Genomic DNA, 20577 nt, shown 5'->3' with positions numbered 1-20577 from the left:
AGCACCATGTTTTGTATTAAGATTATTTGAATATATTCATTACTTAATATTTATATGAGAAAAGAAATACACGGTAGGAATCCCTGTAAAATCTTGACCCGGATTGTGTGCAAACAAAGTTTTTGTCATTGGGACCCTTACCACAGCCCAAAGTTATCATATCGCTCCTCAGGTGCCAGTAATCCATATGAGCTTCAAAGAAATATTTGATGTCATTCAGAATACAAGGCCTTTAGTGTTTTGTGAGTGTCATGAAATGAACATAAAATTTTAGTTTTTATTTTAGTTTCTTCTTTGTTTTGGTCAGATTTTGTTTCTTTGTAAAGAAATTGCAAAACGTCACTGGATCCTCTTAATATTTTCCATATAACTCTTTTTACCATTGTTGTAAACTAGACAAGTGGGTAACAACAAGTACGGAGTAAGACCATATTCCTGATTCTATAGTAGCAGATATACAGTATTTACTGTAAGAAGAGTTTATCACCTCATTTACTTTGCTAGACCTCACAGCCTCTTAACCTTCTAAGAACCTCCATTATGAAAAAAACAAAGACCACATCAAGCCAAATCAATTTTAAAATATATTTATTATGAATTTTCAGCACAAGGAAAACAACACTTTATTTTAACTCTGCATTGTGAAAAAAATGAGTGCCCAAGATTAGCCGGAGGCTCTTACAAGCTTGTCCTATAAGAAGACCAAGATGGAGGAAGCCTCATGACTCACAAAGAATCATCCTTCAAGCACTCAGGAGAGGAAAAACCCCCTGTGGAGGAAACCTCTGGGGACCCATGATTAAGTGCTGTGTCCAGAGACTCACAGGTGGCTGTGCTGGTAAAGTGACTATATATAGGGTGCACAATGCTCGCTAATGTATGCTGCGCTATACTCTGCTGATTAAGTCCTGTGTCCAGAGACTCACAAGTGGCTGTGCTGGTAAAGTGACTGTATATAGGGTGCACACTGCTCGCTGATGTATGCTGCGCTATACTCTGCTGATTAAGTGCTGTGTCCAGAGACTCACAAGTGGCTGTGCTGGTAAAGTGACTGTATATAGGGTGCACACTGCTCGCTGATGTATGCTGCACTATACTTTGCTGTTTAAAGGGGCTGTGTCCAGACTCACAAGTGGCTGTGCTGGTAAAGTGACTGTATATAGGGTGCACACTGCTCGCTGATGTACGCTGCGCTATACTTTGCTGATTAAAGGGGCTGTGTCCAGACTCACAAGTGGCTTTGTGTGCAAAAAAAAAGTTTAAAATTTAAACAAGACTTTGAAGAAGGTTAAAAGTTTAAAAAGTGAAAAAAAAAACCTTTTTTGTGCTGTACCCCACTGTGTATACAAGCACCATGACTCCTTGGGCCTTAGCCCTCTATGTGTGCATAACACACAAGTTCTGTGACTCAGTAGTGAGTGGCAATGCTTCATAGATGTGCTTTTAACTGTGGTGTCTGTGCCGACAGTCTGTCGCTTAGTAACCAGCCAGCTCACTGCAGCCTTTGGCCAATAAAGGTGAAAATAATATTGTGAGTTGTGAGGTGGTCTAAATTGACTGTAAATGACTGGAAATTAATATTATTGGGGTAAATAATACGCTAGGAACAAAAAAAAAAGCCCAAATTATGTGATTTAAGCTTTTTTGTCAATTTTTGTAACAAAATCCAAATCTAAATATAAATCCAAACCCAGTCATGACGCTTTGGCAAATCCAAATCGAAGGCCGGACGACGAATCAGAACCAAATCCAAATTCAAAAGAAATGGTCCGGCACACATATCTAGTTTATATGTGTTTTTTTTCTGTGGCACTACAGGTCCCAGCTGGTCCTGGATGATTTCTTCAAGCTGCAACGTGATTTTTCAGCCATGGGTATGCAGGCACTTGTAGTGCTAAAAGCGCCTGCATGCGCGAGCCGTTTTATTTATTTGGCTGGCTGCATTTGTGTGGAAAAGCTGTGTGTGTCTGTGTAGGTTTTTGTCAGTGTGGGTCTGTGTGTCTGTGTCAGCGTGTGTGTGTCTGGGGAGGTTATGGTGTGCTGAGAGACGATGCAGGGGGAGATGGTGTGGCTAAGAGATGCAGGGGGCAGGAAGGTAGACAGGGGGAACGAGTCTGGTTGAACCGCTGTTGTAAGACGATGACCTTGTTAATATTCCCACACAAACAGGCATCTTCCGGACGATGTGACCTACATGAATAATGAATGCCGACTGAAGACGCCGTCTTCCCATGGAGGATATATTTCTTCAGAGATTCCACATTGTGAGAAACCACCGTATAGGTAAGGTATATATGGAAGGGAAAGTAATGTTCCCAGAGTGACAAGAAATGGGTGGTGTGCCATGTTGGCACGCCCCATTTTTAATGGACACGCCCCTGCGGTATGTGACCACACCCATTTTTTTTGCTGCGCGCCAGAGGCGTGCAGATATCTTTCTCTGTGTGTATCTTTGGGGTTGCGGGGAACGCCGTTCTTCAACTTGCTCTGGGCTCCAAAGACCCTAGTGATGCCTCTGGCTGTTTTTATTTTCCTAGGGAAGAGGCTCACATCCCCCTGCAGAATAGGCTTGGACTAGGTGACAGGAGGACCCCTTGCTTTGGGTTTTCTTCTTATCGTGTCAACAGCACAGGATCATAACATTGAGCACTTGCCTGGGACTTGGCAGACTCAATTAGGCATCTCGGAAGTGAATGTGAACCAAATATGTCATTTTTAATCCATTCATAATGGCTACCTGTTCTGCAGGTGCACCCCACTGCTTCCAAGTCTGCAGGATGATTGCATTAAATAATGCAGTTGGACAGCGTATCCAACCTCTTTAAGAAATGCCTTGAAAACCATCCTAAATAGTTGCTATTTAAAGGGACTGTAACCTTCCATATGTCGTTTGCTTCATTTTCTCCAGCACAGAAGAGTATACATGTTAGAAAAATTTTATATTATTTCAATTTCACCTGATCTCTTTCATTTTTTGTGTCCTTTCTGGACTTGACCACTTCCCCAATGACATCATGTACCACTGCCATATCCTGCACATCGCCATCAGGTCATAACCTTAAACTATTATGTAGTGCGAAGATTATCAAATCTCAATTCTAGTTACAGGATAGTTCTGGGAGGCGTGAAACAGATTTTTTGGTGAAAGAAAGCAGAAGATTGGAAATGTAGTAAATGATGAATTTGATAAGCAGTCTTAGTAGTACCAACATATAAATAGCACCATGTTTTGTATTAAGATTATTTGAATATATTCATTACTTAATATTTATATGAGAAAAGAAATACACGGTAGGAATCCCTGTAAAATCTTGACCCGGATTGTGTGCAAACAAAGTTTTTGTCATTGGGACCCTTACCACAGCCCAAAGTTATCATATCGCTCCTCAGGTGCCAGTAATCCATATGAGCTTCAAAGAAATATTTGATGTCATTCAGAATACAAGGCCTTTAGTGTTTTGTGAGTGTCATGAAATGAACATAAAATTTTAGTTTTTATTTTAGTTTCTTCTTTGTTTTGGTCAGATTTTGTTTCTTTGTAAAGAAATTGCAAAACGTCACTGGATCCTCTTAATATTTTCCATATAACTCTTTTTACCATTGTTGTAAACTAGACAAGTGGGTAACAACAAGTACGGAGTAAGACCATATTCCTGATTCTATAGTAGCAGATATACAGTATTTACTGTAAGAAGAGTTTATCACCTCATTTACTTTGCTAGACCTCACAGCCTCTTAACCTTCTAAGAACCTCCATTATGAAAAAAACAAAGACCACATCAAGCCAAATCAATTTTAAAATATATTTATTATGAATTTTCAGCACAAGGAAAACAACACTTTATTTTAACTCTGCATTGTGAAAAAAATGAGTGCCCAAGATTAGCCGGAGGCTCTTACAAGCTTGTCCTATAAGAAGACCAAGATGGAGGAAGCCTCATGACTCACAAAGAATCATCCTTCAAGCACTCAGGAGAGGAAAAACCCCCTGTGGAGGAAACCTCTGGGGACCCATGATTAAGTGCTGTGTCCAGAGACTCACAAGTGGCTGTGCTGGTAAAGTGACTGTATATAGGGTGCACACTGCTCGCTGATGTATGCTGCGCTATACTCTGCTGATTAAGTGCTGTGTCCAGAGACTCACAAGTGGCTGTGCTGGTAAAGTGACTGTATATAGGGTGCACACTGCTCACTGATGTATGCTGCACTATACTTTGCTGTTTAAAGGGGCTGTGTCCAGACTCACAAGTGGCTGTGCTGGTAAAGTGACTGTATATAGGGTGCACACTGCTCGCTGATGTACGCTGCGCTATACTTTGCTGATTAAAGGGGCTGTGTCCAGACTCACAAGTGGCTTTGTGTGCAAAAAAAAAGTTTAAAATTTAAACAAGACTTTGAAGAAGGTTAAAAGTTTAAAAAGTGAAAAAAAAAACCTTTTTTGTGCTGTACCCCACTGTGTATACAAGCACCATGACTCCTTGGGCCTTAGCCCTCTATGTGTGCATAACACACAAGTTCTGTGACTCAGTAGTGAGTGGCAATGCTTCATAGATGTGCTTTTAACTGTGGTGTCTGTGCCGACAGTCTGTCGCTTAGTAACCAGCCAGCTCACTGCAGCCTTTGGCCAATAAAGGTGAAAATAATATTGTGAGTTGTGAGGTGGTCTAAATTGACTGTAAATGACTGGAAATTAATATTATTGGGGTAAATAATACGCTAGGAACAAAAAAAAAAGCCCAAATTATGTGATTTAAGCTTTTTTGTCAATTTTTGTAACAAAATCCAAATCTAAATATAAATCCAAACCCAGTCATGACGCTTTGGCAAATCCAAATCGAAGGCCGGACGACGAATCAGAACCAAATCCAAATTCAAAAGAAATGGTCCGGCACACATATCTAGTTTATATGTGTTTTTTTTCTGTGGCACTACAGGTCCCAGCTGGTCCTGGATGATTTCTTCAAGCTGCAACGTGATTTTTCAGCCATGGGTATGCAGGCACTTGTAGTGCTAAAAGCGCCTGCATGCGCGAGCCGTTTTATTTATTTGGCTGGCTGCATTTGTGTGGAAAAGCTGTGTGTGTCTGTGTAGGTTTTTGTCAGTGTGGGTCTGTGTGTCTGTGTCAGCGTGTGTGTGTCTGGGGAGGTTATGGTGTGCTGAGAGACGATGCAGGGGGAGATGGTGTGGCTAAGAGATGCAGGGGGCAGGAAGGTAGACAGGGGGAACGAGTCTGGTTGAACCGCTGTTGTAAGACGATGACCTTGTTAATATTCCCACACAAACAGGCATCTTCCGGACGATGTGACCTACATGAATAATGAATGCCGACTGAAGACGCCGTCTTCCCATGGAGGATATATTTCTTCAGAGATTCCACATTGTGAGAAACCACCGTATAGGTAAGGTATATATGGAAGGGAAAGTAATGTTCCCAGAGTGACAAGAAATGGGTGGTGTGCCATGTTGGCACGCCCCATTTTTAATGGACACGCCCCTGCGGTATGTGACCACACCCATTTTGTTTGCTGCGCGCCAGAGGTGTGCAGATATCTTTCTCTGTGTGTATCTTTGGGGTTGCGGGGAACGCCGTTCTTCAACTTGCTCTGGGCTCCAAAGACCCTAGTGATGCCTCTGGCTGTTTTTATTTTCCTAGGGAAGAGGCTCACATCCCCCTGCAGAATAGGCTTGGACTAGGTGACAGGAGGACCCCTTGCTTTGGGTTTTCTTCTTATCGTGTCAACAGCACAGGATCATAACATTGAGCACTTGCCTGGGACTTGGCAGACTCAATTAGGCATCTCGGAAGTGAATGTGAACCAAATATGTCATTTTTAATCCATTCATAATGTCTACCTGTTCTGCAGGTGCACCCCACTGCTTCCAAGTCTGCAGGATGATTGCATTAAATAATGCAGTTGGACAGCGTATCCAACCTCTTTAAGAAATGCCTTGAAAACCATGCTAAATAGTTGCTATTTAAAGGGACTGTAACCTTCCATATGTCGTTTGCTTCATTTTCTCCAGCACAGAAGAGTATACATGTTAGAAAAATTTTATATTACTTCAATTTCACCTGATCTCTTTCATTTTTTGTGTCCTTTCTGGACTTGACCACTTCCCCAATGACATCATGTACCACCGCCATATCCTGCACATCGCCATCAGGTCATAACCTTAAACTATTATGTAGTGCGAAGATTATCAAATCTCAATTCTAGTTACAGGATAGTTCTGGGAGGCGTGAAACAGATTTTTTGGTGAAAGAAAGCAGAAGATTGGAAATGTAGTAAATGATGAATTTGATAAGCAGTCTTAGTAGTACCAACATATAAATAGCACCATGTTTTGTATTAAGATTATTTGAATATATTCATTACTTAATATTTATATGAGAAAAGAAATACACGGTAGGAATCCCTGTAAAATCTTGACCCGGATTGTGTGCAAACAAAGTTTTTGTCATTGGGACCCTTACCACAGCCCAAAGTTATCATATCGCTCCTCAGGTGCCAGTAATCCATATGAGCTTCAAAGAAATATTTGATGTCATTCAGAATACAAGGCCTTTAGTGTTTTGTGAGTGTCATGAAATGAACATAAAATTTTAGTTTTTATTTTAGTTTCTTCTTTGTTTTGGTCAGATTTTGTTTCTTTGTAAAGAAATTGCAAAACGTCACTGGATCCTCTTAATATTTTCCATATAACTCTTTTTACCATTGTTGTAAACTAGACAAGTGGGTAACAACAAGTACGGAGTAAGACCATATTCCTGATTCTATAGTAGCAGATATACAGTATTTACTGTAAGAAGAGTTTATCACCTCATTTACTTTGCTAGACCTCACAGCCTCTTAACCTTCTAAGAACCTCCATTATGAAAAAAACAAAGACCACATCAAGCCAAATCAATTTTAAAATATATTTATTATGAATTTTCAGCACAAGGAAAACAACACTTTATTTTAACTCTGCATTGTGAAAAAAATGAGTGCCCAAGATTAGCCGGAGGCTCTTACAAGCTTGTCCTATAAGAAGACCAAGATGGAGGAAGCCTCATGACTCACAAAGAATCATCCTTCAAGCACTCAGGAGAGGAAAAACCCCCTGTGGAGGAAACCTCTGGGGACCCATGATTAAGTGCTGTGTCCAGAGACTCACAGGTGGCTGTGCTGGTAAAGTGACTATATATAGGGTGCACAATGCTCGCTGATGTATGCTGCGCTATACTCTGCTGATTAAGTCCTGTGTCCAGAGACTCACAAGTGGCTGTGCTGGTAAAGTGACTGTATATAGGGTGCACACTGCTCGCTGATGTATGCTGCGCTATACTCTGCTGATTAAGTGCTGTGTCCAGAGACTCACAAGTGGCTGTGCTGGTAAAGTGACTGTATATAGGGTGCACACTGCTCGCTGATGTATGCTGCACTATACTTTGCTGTTTAAAGGGGCTGTGTCCAGACTCACAAGTGGCTGTGCTGGTAAAGTGACTGTATATAGGGTGCACACTGCTCGCTGATGTACGCTGCGCTATACTTTGCTGATTAAAGGGGCTGTGTCCAGACTCACAAGTGGCTTTGTGTGCAAAAAAAAAGTTTAAAATTTAAACAAGACTTTGAAGAAGGTTAAAAGTTTAAAAAGTGAAAAAAAAAACCTTTTTTGTGCTGTACCCCACTGTGTATACAAGCACCATGACTCCTTGGGCCTTAGCCCTCTATGTGTGCATAACACACAAGTTCTGTGACTCAGTAGTGAGTGGCAATGCTTCATAGATGTGCTTTTAACTGTGGTGTCTGTGCCGACAGTCTGTCGCTTAGTAACCAGCCAGCTCACTGCAGCCTTTGGCCAATAAAGGTGAAAATAATATTGTGAGTTGTGAGGTGGTCTAAATTGACTGTAAATGACTGGAAATTAATATTATTGGGGTAAATAATACGCTAGGAACAAAAAAAAAAGCCCAAATTATGTGATTTAAGCTTTTTTGTCAATTTTTGTAACAAAATCCAAATCTAAATATAAATCCAAACCCAGTCATGACGCTTTGGCAAATCCAAATCGAAGGCCGGACGACGAATCAGAACCAAATCCAAATTCAAAAGAAATGGTCCGGCACACATATCTAGTTTATATGTGTTTTTTTTCTGTGGCACTACAGGTCCCAGCTGGTCCTGGATGATTTCTTCAAGCTGCAACGTGATTTTTCAGCCATGGGTATGCAGGCACTTGTAGTGCTAAAAGCGCCTGCATGCGCGAGCCGTTTTATTTATTTGGCTGGCTGCATTTGTGTGGAAAAGCTGTGTGTGTCTGTGTAGGTTTTTGTCAGTGTGGGTCTGTGTGTCTGTGTCAGCGTGTGTGTGTCTGGGGAGGTTATGGTGTGCTGAGAGACGATGCAGGGGGAGATGGTGTGGCTAAGAGATGCAGGGGGCAGGAAGGTAGACAGGGGGAACGAGTCTGGTTGAACCGCTGTTGTAAGACGATGACCTTGTTAATATTCCCACACAAACAGGCATCTTCCGGACGATGTGACCTACATGAATAATGAATGCCGACTGAAGACGCCGTCTTCCCATGGAGGATATATTTCTTCAGAGATTCCACATTGTGAGAAACCACCGTATAGGTAAGGTATATATGGAAGGGAAAGTAATGTTCCCAGAGTGACAAGAAATGGGTGGTGTGCCATGTTGGCACGCCCCATTTTTAATGGACACGCCCCTGCGGTATGTGACCACACCCATTTTGTTTGCTGCGCGCCAGAGGTGTGCAGATATCTTTCTCTGTGTGTATCTTTGGGGTTGCGGGGAACGCCGTTCTTCAACTTGCTCTGGGCTCCAAAGACCCTAGTGATGCCTCTGGCTGTTTTTATTTTCCTAGGGAAGAGGCTCACATCCCCCTGCAGAATAGGCTTGGACTAGGTGACAGGAGGACCCCTTGCTTTGGGTTTTCTTCTTATCGTGTCAACAGCACAGGATCATAACATTGAGCACTTGCCTGGGACTTGGCAGACTCAATTAGGCATCTCGGAAGTGAATGTGAACCAAATATGTCATTTTTAATCCATTCATAATGTCTACCTGTTCTGCAGGTGCACCCCACTGCTTCCAAGTCTGCAGGATGATTGCATTAAATAATGCAGTTGGACAGCGTATCCAACCTCTTTAAGAAATGCCTTGAAAACCATGCTAAATAGTTGCTATTTAAAGGGACTGTAACCTTCCATATGTCGTTTGCTTCATTTTCTCCAGCACAGAAGAGTATACATGTTAGAAAAATTTTATATTACTTCAATTTCACCTGATCTCTTTCATTTTTTGTGTCCTTTCTGGACTTGACCACTTCCCCAATGACATCATGTACCACCGCCATATCCTGCACATCGCCATCAGGTCATAACCTTAAACTATTATGTAGTGCGAAGATTATCAAATCTCAATTCTAGTTACAGGATAGTTCTGGGAGGCGTGAAACAGATTTTTTGGTGAAAGAAAGCAGAAGATTGGAAATGTAGTAAATGATGAATTTGATAAGCAGTCTTAGTAGTACCAACATATAAATAGCACCATGTTTTGTATTAAGATTATTTGAATATATTCATTACTTAATATTTATATGAGAAAAGAAATACACGGTAGGAATCCCTGTAAAATCTTGACCCGGATTGTGTGCAAACAAAGTTTTTGTCATTGGGACCCTTACCACAGCCCAAAGTTATCATATCGCTCCTCAGGTGCCAGTAATCCATATGAGCTTCAAAGAAATATTTGATGTCATTCAGAATACAAGGCCTTTAGTGTTTTGTGAGTGTCATGAAATGAACATAAAATTTTAGTTTTTATTTTAGTTTCTTCTTTGTTTTGGTCAGATTTTGTTTCTTTGTAAAGAAATTGCAAAACGTCACTGGATCCTCTTAATATTTTCCATATAACTCTTTTTACCATTGTTGTAAACTAGACAAGTGGGTAACAACAAGTACGGAGTAAGACCATATTCCTGATTCTATAGTAGCAGATATACAGTATTTACTGTAAGAAGAGTTTATCACCTCATTTACTTTGCTAGACCTCACAGCCTCTTAACCTTCTAAGAACCTCCATTATGAAAAAAACAAAGACCACATCAAGCCAAATCAATTTTAAAATATATTTATTATGAATTTTCAGCACAAGGAAAACAACACTTTATTTTAACTCTGCATTGTGAAAAAAATGAGTGCCCAAGATTAGCCGGAGGCTCTTACAAGCTTGTCCTATAAGAAGACCAAGATGGAGGAAGCCTCATGACTCACAAAGAATCATCCTTCAAGCACTCAGGAGAGGAAAAACCCCCTGTGGAGGAAACCTCTGGGGACCCATGATTAAGTGCTGTGTCCAGAGACTCACAGGTGGCTGTGCTGGTAAAGTGACTATATATAGGGTGCACAATGCTCGCTGATGTATGCTGCGCTATACTCTGCTGATTATGTCCTGTGTCCAGAGACTCACAAGTGGCTGTGCTGGTAAAGTGACTGTATATAGGGTGCACACTGCTCGCTGATGTATGCTGCGCTATACTCTGCTGATTAAGTGCTGTGTCCAGAGACTCACAAGTGGCTGTGCTGGTAAAGTGACTGTATATAGGGTGCACACTGCTCGCTGATGTATGCTGCACTATACTTTGCTGTTTAAAGGGGCTGTGTCCAGACTCACAAGTGGCTGTGCTGGTAAAGTGACTGTATATAGGGTGCACACTGCTCGCTGATGTACGCTGCGCTATACTTTGCTGATTAAAGGGGCTGTGTCCAGACTCACAAGTGGCTTTGTGTGCAAAAAAAAAGTTTAAAATTTAAACAAGACTTTGAAGAAGGTTAAAAGTTTAAAAAGTGAAAAAAAAAACCTTTTTTGTGCTGTACCCCACTGTGTATACAAGCACCATGACTCCTTGGGCCTTAGCCCTCTATGTGTGCATAACACACAAGTTCTGTGACTCAGTAGTGAGTGGCAATGCTTCATAGATGTGCTTTTAACTGTGGTGTCTGTGCCGACAGTCTGTCGCTTAGTAACCAGCCAGCTCACTGCAGCCTTTGGCCAATAAAGGTGAAAATAATATTGTGAGTTGTGAGGTGGTCTAAATTGACTGTAAATGACTGGAAATTAATATTATTGGGGTAAATAATACGCTAGGAACAAAAAAAAAAGCCCAAATTATGTGATTTAAGCTTTTTTGTCAATTTTTGTAACAAAATCCAAATCTAAATATAAATCCAAACCCAGTCATGACGCTTTGGCAAATCCAAATCGAAGGCCGGACGACGAATCAGAACCAAATCCAAATTCAAAAGAAATGGTCCGGCACACATATCTAGTTTATATGTTTTTTTTCTGTGGCACTACAGGTCCCAGCTGGTCCTGGATGATTTCTTCAAGCTGCAACGTGATTTTTCAGCCATGGGTATGCAGGCACTTGTAGTGCTAAAAGCGCCTGCATGCGCGAGCCGTTTTATTTATTTGGCTGGCTGCATTTGTGTGGAAAAGCTGTGTGTGTCTGTGTAGGTTTTTGTCAGTGTGGGTCTGTGTGTCTGTGTCAGCGTGTGTGTGTCTGGGGAGGTTATGGTGTGCTGAGAGACGATGCAGGGGGAGATGGTGTGGCTAAGAGATGCAGGGGGCAGGAAGGTAGACAGGGGGAACGAGTCTGGTTGAACCGCTGTTGTAAGACGATGACCTTGTTAATATTCCCACACAAACAGGCATCTTCCGGACGATGTGACCTACATGTATAATGAATGCCGACTGAAGACGCCGTCTTCCCATGGAGGATATATTTCTTCAGAGATTCCACATTGTGAGAAACCACCGTATAGGTAAGGTATATATGGAAGGGAAAGTAATGTTCCCAGAGTGACAAGAAATGGGTGGTGTGCCATGTTGGCACGCCCCATTTTTAATGGACACGCCCCTGCGGTATGTGACCACACCCATTTTGTTTGCTGCGCGCCAGAGGTGTGCAGATATCTTTCTCTGTGTGTATCTTTGGGGTTGCGGGGAACGCCGTTCTTCAACTTGCTCTGGGCTCCAAAGACCCTAGTGATGCCTCTGGCTGTTTTTATTTTCCTAGGGAAGAGGCTCACATCCCCCTGCAGAATAGGCTTGGACTAGGTGACAGGAGGACCCCTTGCTTTGGGTTTTCTTCTTATCGTGTCAACAGCACAGGATCATAACATTGAGCACTTGCCTGGGACTTGGCAGACTCAATTAGGCATCTCGGAAGTGAATGTGAACCAAATATGTCATTTTTAATCCATTCATAATGTCTACCTGTTCTGCAGGTGCACCCCACTGCTTCCAAGTCTGCAGGATGATTGCATTAAATAATGCAGTTGGACAGCGTATCCAACCTCTTTAAGAAATGCCTTGAAAACCATGCTAAATAGTTGCTATTTAAAGGGACTGTAACCTTCCATATGTCGTTTGCTTCATTTTCTCCAGCACAGAAGAGTATACATGTTAGAAAAATTTTATATTACTTCAATTTCACCTGATCTCTTTCATTTTTTGTGTCCTTTCTGGACTTGACCACTTCCCCAATGACATCATGTACCACCGCCATATCCTGCACATCGCCATCAGGTCATAACCTTAAACTATTATGTAGTGCGAAGATTATCAAATCTCAATTCTAGTTACAGGATAGTTCTGGGAGGCGTGAAACAGATTTTTTGGTGAAAGAAAGCAGAAGATTGGAAATGTAGTAAATGATGAATTTGATAAGCAGTCTTAGTAGTACCAACATATAAATAGCACCATGTTTTGTATTAAGATTATTTGAATATATTCATTACTTAATATTTATATGAGAAAAGAAATACACGGTAGGAATCCCTGTAAAATCTTGACCCGGATTGTGTGCAAACAAAGTTTTTGTCATTGGGACCCTTACCACAGCCCAAAGTTATCATATCGCTCCTCAGGTGCCAGTAATCCATATGAGCTTCAAAGAAATATTTGATGTCATTCAGAATACAAGGCCTTTAGTGTTTTGTGAGTGTCATGAAATGAACATAAAATTTTAGTTTTTATTTTAGTTTCTTCTTTGTTTTGGTCAGATTTTGTTTCTTTGTAAAGAAATTGCAAAACGTCACTGGATCCTCTTAATATTTTCCATATAACTCTTTTTACCATTGTTGTAAACTAGACAAGTGGGTAACAACAAGTACGGAGTAAGACCATATTCCTGATTCTATAGTAGCAGATATACAGTATTTACTGTAAGAAGAGTTTATCACCTCATTTACTTTGCTAGACCTCACAGCCTCTTAACCTTCTAAGAACCTCCATTATGAAAAAAACAAAGACCACATCAAGCCAAATCAATTTTAAAATATATTTATTATGAATTTTCAGCACAAGGAAAACAACACTTTATTTTAACTCTGCATTGTGAAAAAAATGAGTGCCCAAGATTAGCCGGAGGCTCTTACAAGCTTGTCCTATAAGAAGACCAAGATGGAGGAAGCCTCATGACTCACAAAGAATCATCCTTCAAGCACTCAGGAGAGGAAAAACCCCCTGTGGAGGAAACCTCTGGGGACCCATGATTAAGTGCTGTGTCCAGAGACTCACAGGTGGCTGTGCTGGTAAAGTGACTATATATAGGGTGCACAATGCTCGCTGATGTATGCTGCGCTATACTCTGCTGATTATGTCCTGTGTCCAGAGACTCACAAGTGGCTGTGCTGGTAAAGTGACTGTATATAGGGTGCACACTGCTCGCTGATGTATGCTGCGCTATACTCTGCTGATTAAGTGCTGTGTCCAGAGACTCACAAGTGGCTGTGCTGGTAAAGTGACTGTATATAGGGTGCACACTGCTCGCTGATGTATGCTGCACTATACTTTGCTGTTTAAAGGGGCTGTGTCCAGACTCACAAGTGGCTGTGCTGGTAAAGTGACTGTATATAGGGTGCACACTGCTCGCTGATGTACGCTGCGCTATACTTTGCTGATTAAAGGGGCTGTGTCCAGACTCACAAGTGGCTTTGTGTGCAAAAAAAAAGTTTAAAATTTAAACAAGACTTTGAAGAAGGTTAAAAGTTTAAAAAGTGAAAAAAAAAACCTTTTTTGTGCTGTACCCCACTGTGTATACAAGCACCATGACTCCTTGGGCCTTAGCCCTCTATGTGTGCATAACACACAAGTTCTGTGACTCAGTAGTGAGTGGCAATGCTTCATAGATGTGCTTTTAACTGTGGTGTCTGTGCCGACAGTCTGTCGCTTAGTAACCAGCCAGCTCACTGCAGCCTTTGGCCAATAAAGGTGAAAATAATATTGTGAGTTGTGAGGTGGTCTAAATTGACTGTAAATGACTGGAAATTAATATTATTGGGGTAAATAATACGCTAGGAACAAAAAAAAAAGCCCAAATTATGTGATTTAAGCTTTTTTGTCAATTTTTGTAACAAAATCCAAATCTAAATATAAATCCAAACCCAGTCATGACGCTTTGGCAAATCCAAATCGAAGGCCGGACGACGAATCAGAACCAAATCCAAATTCAAAAGAAATGGTCCGGCACACATATCTAGTTTATATGTTTTTTTTCTGTGGCACTACAGGTCCCAGCTGGTCCTGGATGATTTCTTCAAGCTGCAACGTGATTTTTCAGCCATGGGTATGCAGGCACTTGTAGTGCTAAAAGCGCCTGCATGCGCGAGCCGTTTTATTTATTTGGCTGGCTGCATTTGTGTGGAAAAGCTGTGTGTGTCTGTGTAGGTTTTTGTCAGTGTGGGTCTGTGTGTCTGTGTCAGCGTGTGTGTGTCTGGGGAGGTTATGGTGTGCTGAGAGACGATGCAGGGGGAGATGGTGTGGCTAAGAGATGCAGGGGGCAGGAAGGTAGACAGGGGGAACGAGTCTGGTTGAACCGCTGTTGTAAGACGATGACCTTGTTAATATTCCCACACAAACAGGCATCTTCCGGACGATGTGACCTACATGTATAATGAATGCCGACTGAAGACGCCGTCTTCCCATGGAGGATATATTTCTTCAGAGATTCCACATTGTGAGAAACCACCGTATAGGTAAGGTATATATGGAAGGGAAAGTAATGTTCCCAGAGTGACAAGAAATGGGTGGTGTGCCATGTTGGCACGCCCCATTTTTAATGGACACGCCCCTGCGGTATGTGACCACACCCATTTTGTTTGCTGCGCGCCAGAGGCGTGCAGATATCTTTCTCTGTGTGTATCTTTGGGGTTGCGGGGAACGCCGTTCTTCAACTTGCTCTGGGCTCCAAAGACCCTAGTGATGCCTCTGGCTGTTTTTATTTTCCTAGGGAAGAGGCTCACATCCCCCTGCAGAATAGGCTTGGACTAGGTGACAGGAGGACCCCTTGCTTTGGGTTTTCTTCTTATCGTGTCAACAGCACAGGATCATAACATTGAGCACTTGCCTGGGACTTGGCAGACTCAATTAGGCATCTCGGAAGTGAATGTGAACCAAATATGTCATTTTTAATCCATTCATAATGGCTACCTGTTCTGCAGGTGCACCCCACTGCTTCCAAGTCTGCAGGATGATTGCATTAAATAATGCAGTTGGACAGCGTATCCAACCTCTTTAAGAAATGCCTTGAAAACCATCCTAAATAGTTGCTATTTAAAGGGACTGTAACCTTCCATATGTCGTTTGCTTCATTTTCTCCAGCACAGAAGAGTATACATGTTAGAAAAATTTTATATTATTTCAATTTCACCTGATCTCTTTCATTTTTTGTGTCCTTTCTGGACTTGACCACTTCCCCAATGACATCATGTACCACTGCCATATCCTGCACATCGCCATCAGGTCATAACCTTAAACTATTATGTAGTGCGAAGATTATCAAATCTCAATTCTAGTTACAGGATAGTTCTGGGAGGCGTGAAACAGATTTTTTGGTGAAAGAAAGCAGAAGATTGGAAATGTAGTAAATGATGAATTTGATAAGCAGTCTTAGTAGTACCAACATATAAATAGCACCATGTTTTGTATTAAGATTATTTGAATATATTCATTACTTAATATTTATATGAGAAAAGAAATACACGGTAGGAATCCCTGTAAAATCTTGACCCGGATTGTGTGCAAACAAAGTTTTTGTCATTGGGACCCTTACCACAGCCCAAAGTTATCATATCGCTCCTCAGGTGCCAGTAATCCATATGAGCTTCAAAGAAATATTTGATGTCATTCAGAATACAAGGCCTTTAGTGTTTTGTGAGTGTCATGAAATGAACATAAAATTTTAGTTTTTATTTTAGTTTCTTCTTTGTTTTGGTCAGATTTTGTTTCTTTGTAAAGAAATTGCAAAACGTCACTGGATCCTCTTAATATTTTCCATATAACTCTTTTTACCATTGTTGTAAACTAGACAAGTGGGTAACAACAAGTACGGAGTAAGACCATATTCCTGATTCTATAGTAGCAGATATACAGTATTTACTGTAAGAAGAGTTTATCACCTCATTTACTTTGCTAGACCTCACAGCCTCTTAACCTTCTAAGAACCTCCATTATGAAAAAAACAAAGACCACATCAAGCCAAATCAATTTTAAAATATATTTATTATGAATTTTCAGCACAAGGAAAACAACACTTTATTTTAACTCTGCATTGTGAAAAAAATGAGTGCCCAAGATTAGCCGGAGGCTCTTACAAGCTTGTCCTATAAGAAGACCAAGATGGAGGAAGCCTCATGACTCACAAAGAATCATCCTTCAAGCACTCAGGAGAGGAAAAACCCCCTGTGGAGGAAACCTCTGGGGACCCATGATTAAGTGCTGTGTCCAGAGACTCACAAGTGGCTGTGCTGGTAAAGTGACTGTATATAGGGTGCACACTGCTCGCTGATGTATGCTGCGCTATACTCTGCTGATTAAGTGCTGTGTCCAGAGACTCACAAGTGGCTGTGCTGGTAAAGTGACTGTATATAGGGTGCACACTGCTCGCTGATGTATGCTGCACTATACTTTGCTGTTTAAAGGGGCTGTGTCCAGACTCACAAGTGGCTGTGCTGGTAAAGTGACTGTATATAGGGTGCACACTGCTCGCTGATGTACGCTGCGCTATACTTTGCTGATTAAAGGGGCTGTGTCCAGACTCACAAGTGGCTTTGTGTGCAAAAAAAAAGTTTAAAATTTAAACAAGACTTTGAAGAAGGTTAAAAGTTTAAAAAGTGAAAAAAAAAACCTTTTTTGTGCTGTACCCCACTGTGTATACAAGCACCATGACTCCTTGGGCCTTAGCCCTCTATGTGTGCATAACACACAAGTTCTGTGACTCAGTAGTGAGTGGCAATGCTTCATAGATGTGCTTTTAACTGTGGTGTCTGTGCCGACAGTCTGTCGCTTAGTAACCAGCCAGCTCACTGCAGCCTTTGGCCAATAAAGGTGAAAATAATATTGTGAGTTGTGAGGTGGTCTAAATTGACTGTAAATGACTGGAAATTAATATTATTGGGGTAAATAATACGCTAGGAACAAAAAAAAAAGCCCAAATTATGTGATTTAAGCTTTTTTGTCAATTTTTGTAACAAAATCCAAATCTAAATATAAATCCAAACCCAGTCATGACGCTTTGGCAAATCCAAATCGAAGGCCGGACGACGAATCAGAACCAAATCCAAATTCAAAAGAAATGGTCCGGCACACATATCTAGTTTATATGTGTTTTTTTTCTGTGGCACTACAGGTCCCAGCTGGTCCTGGATGATTTCTTCAAGCTGCAACGTGATTTTTCAGCCATGGGTATGCAGGCACTTGTAGTGCTAAAAGCGCCTGCATGCGCGAGCCGTTTTATTTATTTGGCTGGCTGCATTTGTGTGGAAAAGCTGTGTGTGTCTGTGTAGGTTTTTGTCAGTGTGGGTCTGTGTGTCTGTGTCAGCGTGTGTGTGTCTGGGGAGGTTATGGTGTGCTGAGAGACGATGCAGGGGGAGATGGTGTGGCTAAGAGATGCAGGGGGCAGGAAGGTAGACAGGGGGAACGAGTCTGGTTGAACCGCTGTTGTAAGACGATGACCTTGTTAATATTCCCACACAAACAGGCATCTTCCGGATGATGTGACCTACATGAATAATGAATGCCGACTGAAGACGCCGTCTTCCCATGGAGGATATATTTCTTCAGAGATTCCACATTGTGAGAAACCACCGTATAGGTAAGGTATATATGGAAGGGAAAGTAATGTTCCCAGAGTGACAAGAAATGGGTGGTGTGCCATGTTGGCACGCCCCATTTTTAATGGACACGCCCCTGCGGTATGTGACCACACCCATTTTGTTTGCTGCACGCCAGAGGCGTGCAGATATCTTTCTCTGTGTGTATCTTTGGGGTTGCGGGGAACGCCGTTCTTCAACTTGCTCTGGGCTCCAAAGACCCTAGTGATGCCTCTGGCTGTTTTTATTTTCCTAGGGAAGAGGCTCACATCCCCCTGCAGAATAGGCTTGGACTAGGTGACAGGAGGACCCCTTGCTTTGGGTTTTCTTCTTATCGTGTCAACAGCACAGGATCATAACATTGAGCACTTGCCTGGGACTTGGCAGACTCAATTAGGCATCTCGGAAGTGAATGTGAACCAAATATGTCATTTTTAATCCATTCATAATGGCTACCTGTTCTGCAGGTGCACCCCACTGCTTCCAAGTCTGCAGGATGATTGCATTAAATAATGCAGTTGGACAGCGTATCCAACCTCTTTAAGAAATGCCTTGAAAACCATCCTAAATAGTTGCTATTTAAAGGGACTGTAACCTTCCATATGTCGTTTGCTTCATTTTCTCCAGCACAGAAGAGTATACATGTTAGAAAAATTTTATATTATTTCAATTTCACCTGATCTCTTTCATTTTTTGTGTCCTTTCTGGACTTGACCACTTCCCCAATGACATCATGTACCACTGCCATATCCTGCACATCGCCATCAGGTCATAACCTTAAACTATTATGTAGTGCGAAGATTATCAAATCTCAATTCTAGTTACAGGATAGTTCTGGGAGGCGTGAAACAGATTTTTTGGTGAAAGAAAGCAGAAGATTGGAAATGTAGTAAATGATGAATTTGATAAGCAGTCTTAGTAGTACCAACATATAAATAGCACCATGTTTTGTATTAAGATTATTTGAATATATTCATTACTTAATATTTATATGAGAAAAGAAATACACGGTAGGAATCCCTGTAAAATCTTGACCCGGATTGTGTGCAAACAAAGTTTTTGTCATTGGGACCCTTACCACAGCCCAAAGTTATCATATCGCTCCTCAGGTGCCAGTAATCCATATGAGCTTCAAAGAAATATTTGATGTCATTCAGAATACAAGGCCTTTAGTGTTTTGTGAGTGTCATGAAATGAACATAAAATTTTAGTTTTTATTTTAGTTTCTTCTTTGTTTTGGTCAGATTTTGTTTCTTTGTAAAGAAATTGCAAAACGTCACTGGATCCTCTTAATATTTTCCATATAACTCTTTTTACCATTGTTGTAAACTAGACAAGTGGGTAACAACAAGTACGGAGTAAGACCATATTCCTGATTCTATAGTAGCAGATATACAGTATTTACTGTAAGAAGAGTTTATCACCTCATTTACTTTGCTAGACCTCACAGCCTCTTAACCTTCTAAGAACCTCCATTATGAAAAAAACAAAGACCACATCAAGCCAAATCAATTTTAAAATATATTTATTATGAATTTTCAGCACAAGGAAAACAACACTTTATTTTAACTCTGCATTGTGAAAAAAATGAGTGCCCAAGATTAGCCGGAGGCTCTTACAAGCTTGTCCTATAAGAAGACCAAGATGGAGGAAGCCTCATGACTCACAAAGAATCATCCTTCAAGCACTCAGGAGAGGAAAAACCCCCTGTGGAGGAAACCTCTGGGGACCCATGATTAAGTGCTGTGTCCAGAGACTCACAAGTGGCTGTGCTGGTAAAGTGACTGTATATAGGGTGCACACTGCTCGCTGATGTATGCTGCGCTATACTCTGCTGATTAAGTGCTGTGTCCAGAGACTCACAAGTGGCTGTGCTGGTAAAGTGACTGTATATAGGGTGCACACTGCTCGCTGATGTATGCTGCACTATACTTTGCTGTTTAAAGGGGCTGTGTCCAGACTCACAAGTGGCTGTGCTGGTAAAGTGACTGTATATAGGGTGCACACTGCTCGCTGATGTACGCTGCGCTATACTTTGCTGATTAAAGGGGCTGTGTCCAGACTCACAAGTGGCTTTGTGTGCAAAAAAAAAAAGTTTAAAATTTAAACAAGACTTTGAAGAAGGTTAAAAGTTTAAAAAGTGAAAAAAAAAACCTTTTTTGTGCTGTACCCCACTGTGTATACAAGCACCATGACTCCTTGGGCCTTAGCCCTCTATGTGTGCATAACACACAAGTACTGTGACTCAGTAGTGAGTGGCAATGCTTCATAGATGTGCTTTTAACTGTGGTGTCTGTGCCGACAGTCTGTCGCTTAGTAACCAGCCAGCTCACTGCAGCCTTTGGCCAATAAAGGTGAAAATAATATTGTGAGTTGTGAGGTGGTCTAAATTGACTGTAAATGACTGGAAATTA

Source organism: Taudactylus pleione, unplaced genomic scaffold (assembly GCF_031769625.1).
Source record: "Taudactylus pleione unplaced genomic scaffold, aTauple2 ptg000284l, whole genome shotgun sequence".
Classification (NCBI taxonomy): domain Eukaryota; kingdom Metazoa; phylum Chordata; class Amphibia; order Anura; family Myobatrachidae; genus Taudactylus; species Taudactylus pleione.
This window is presented reverse-complemented; position numbering follows the sequence as displayed.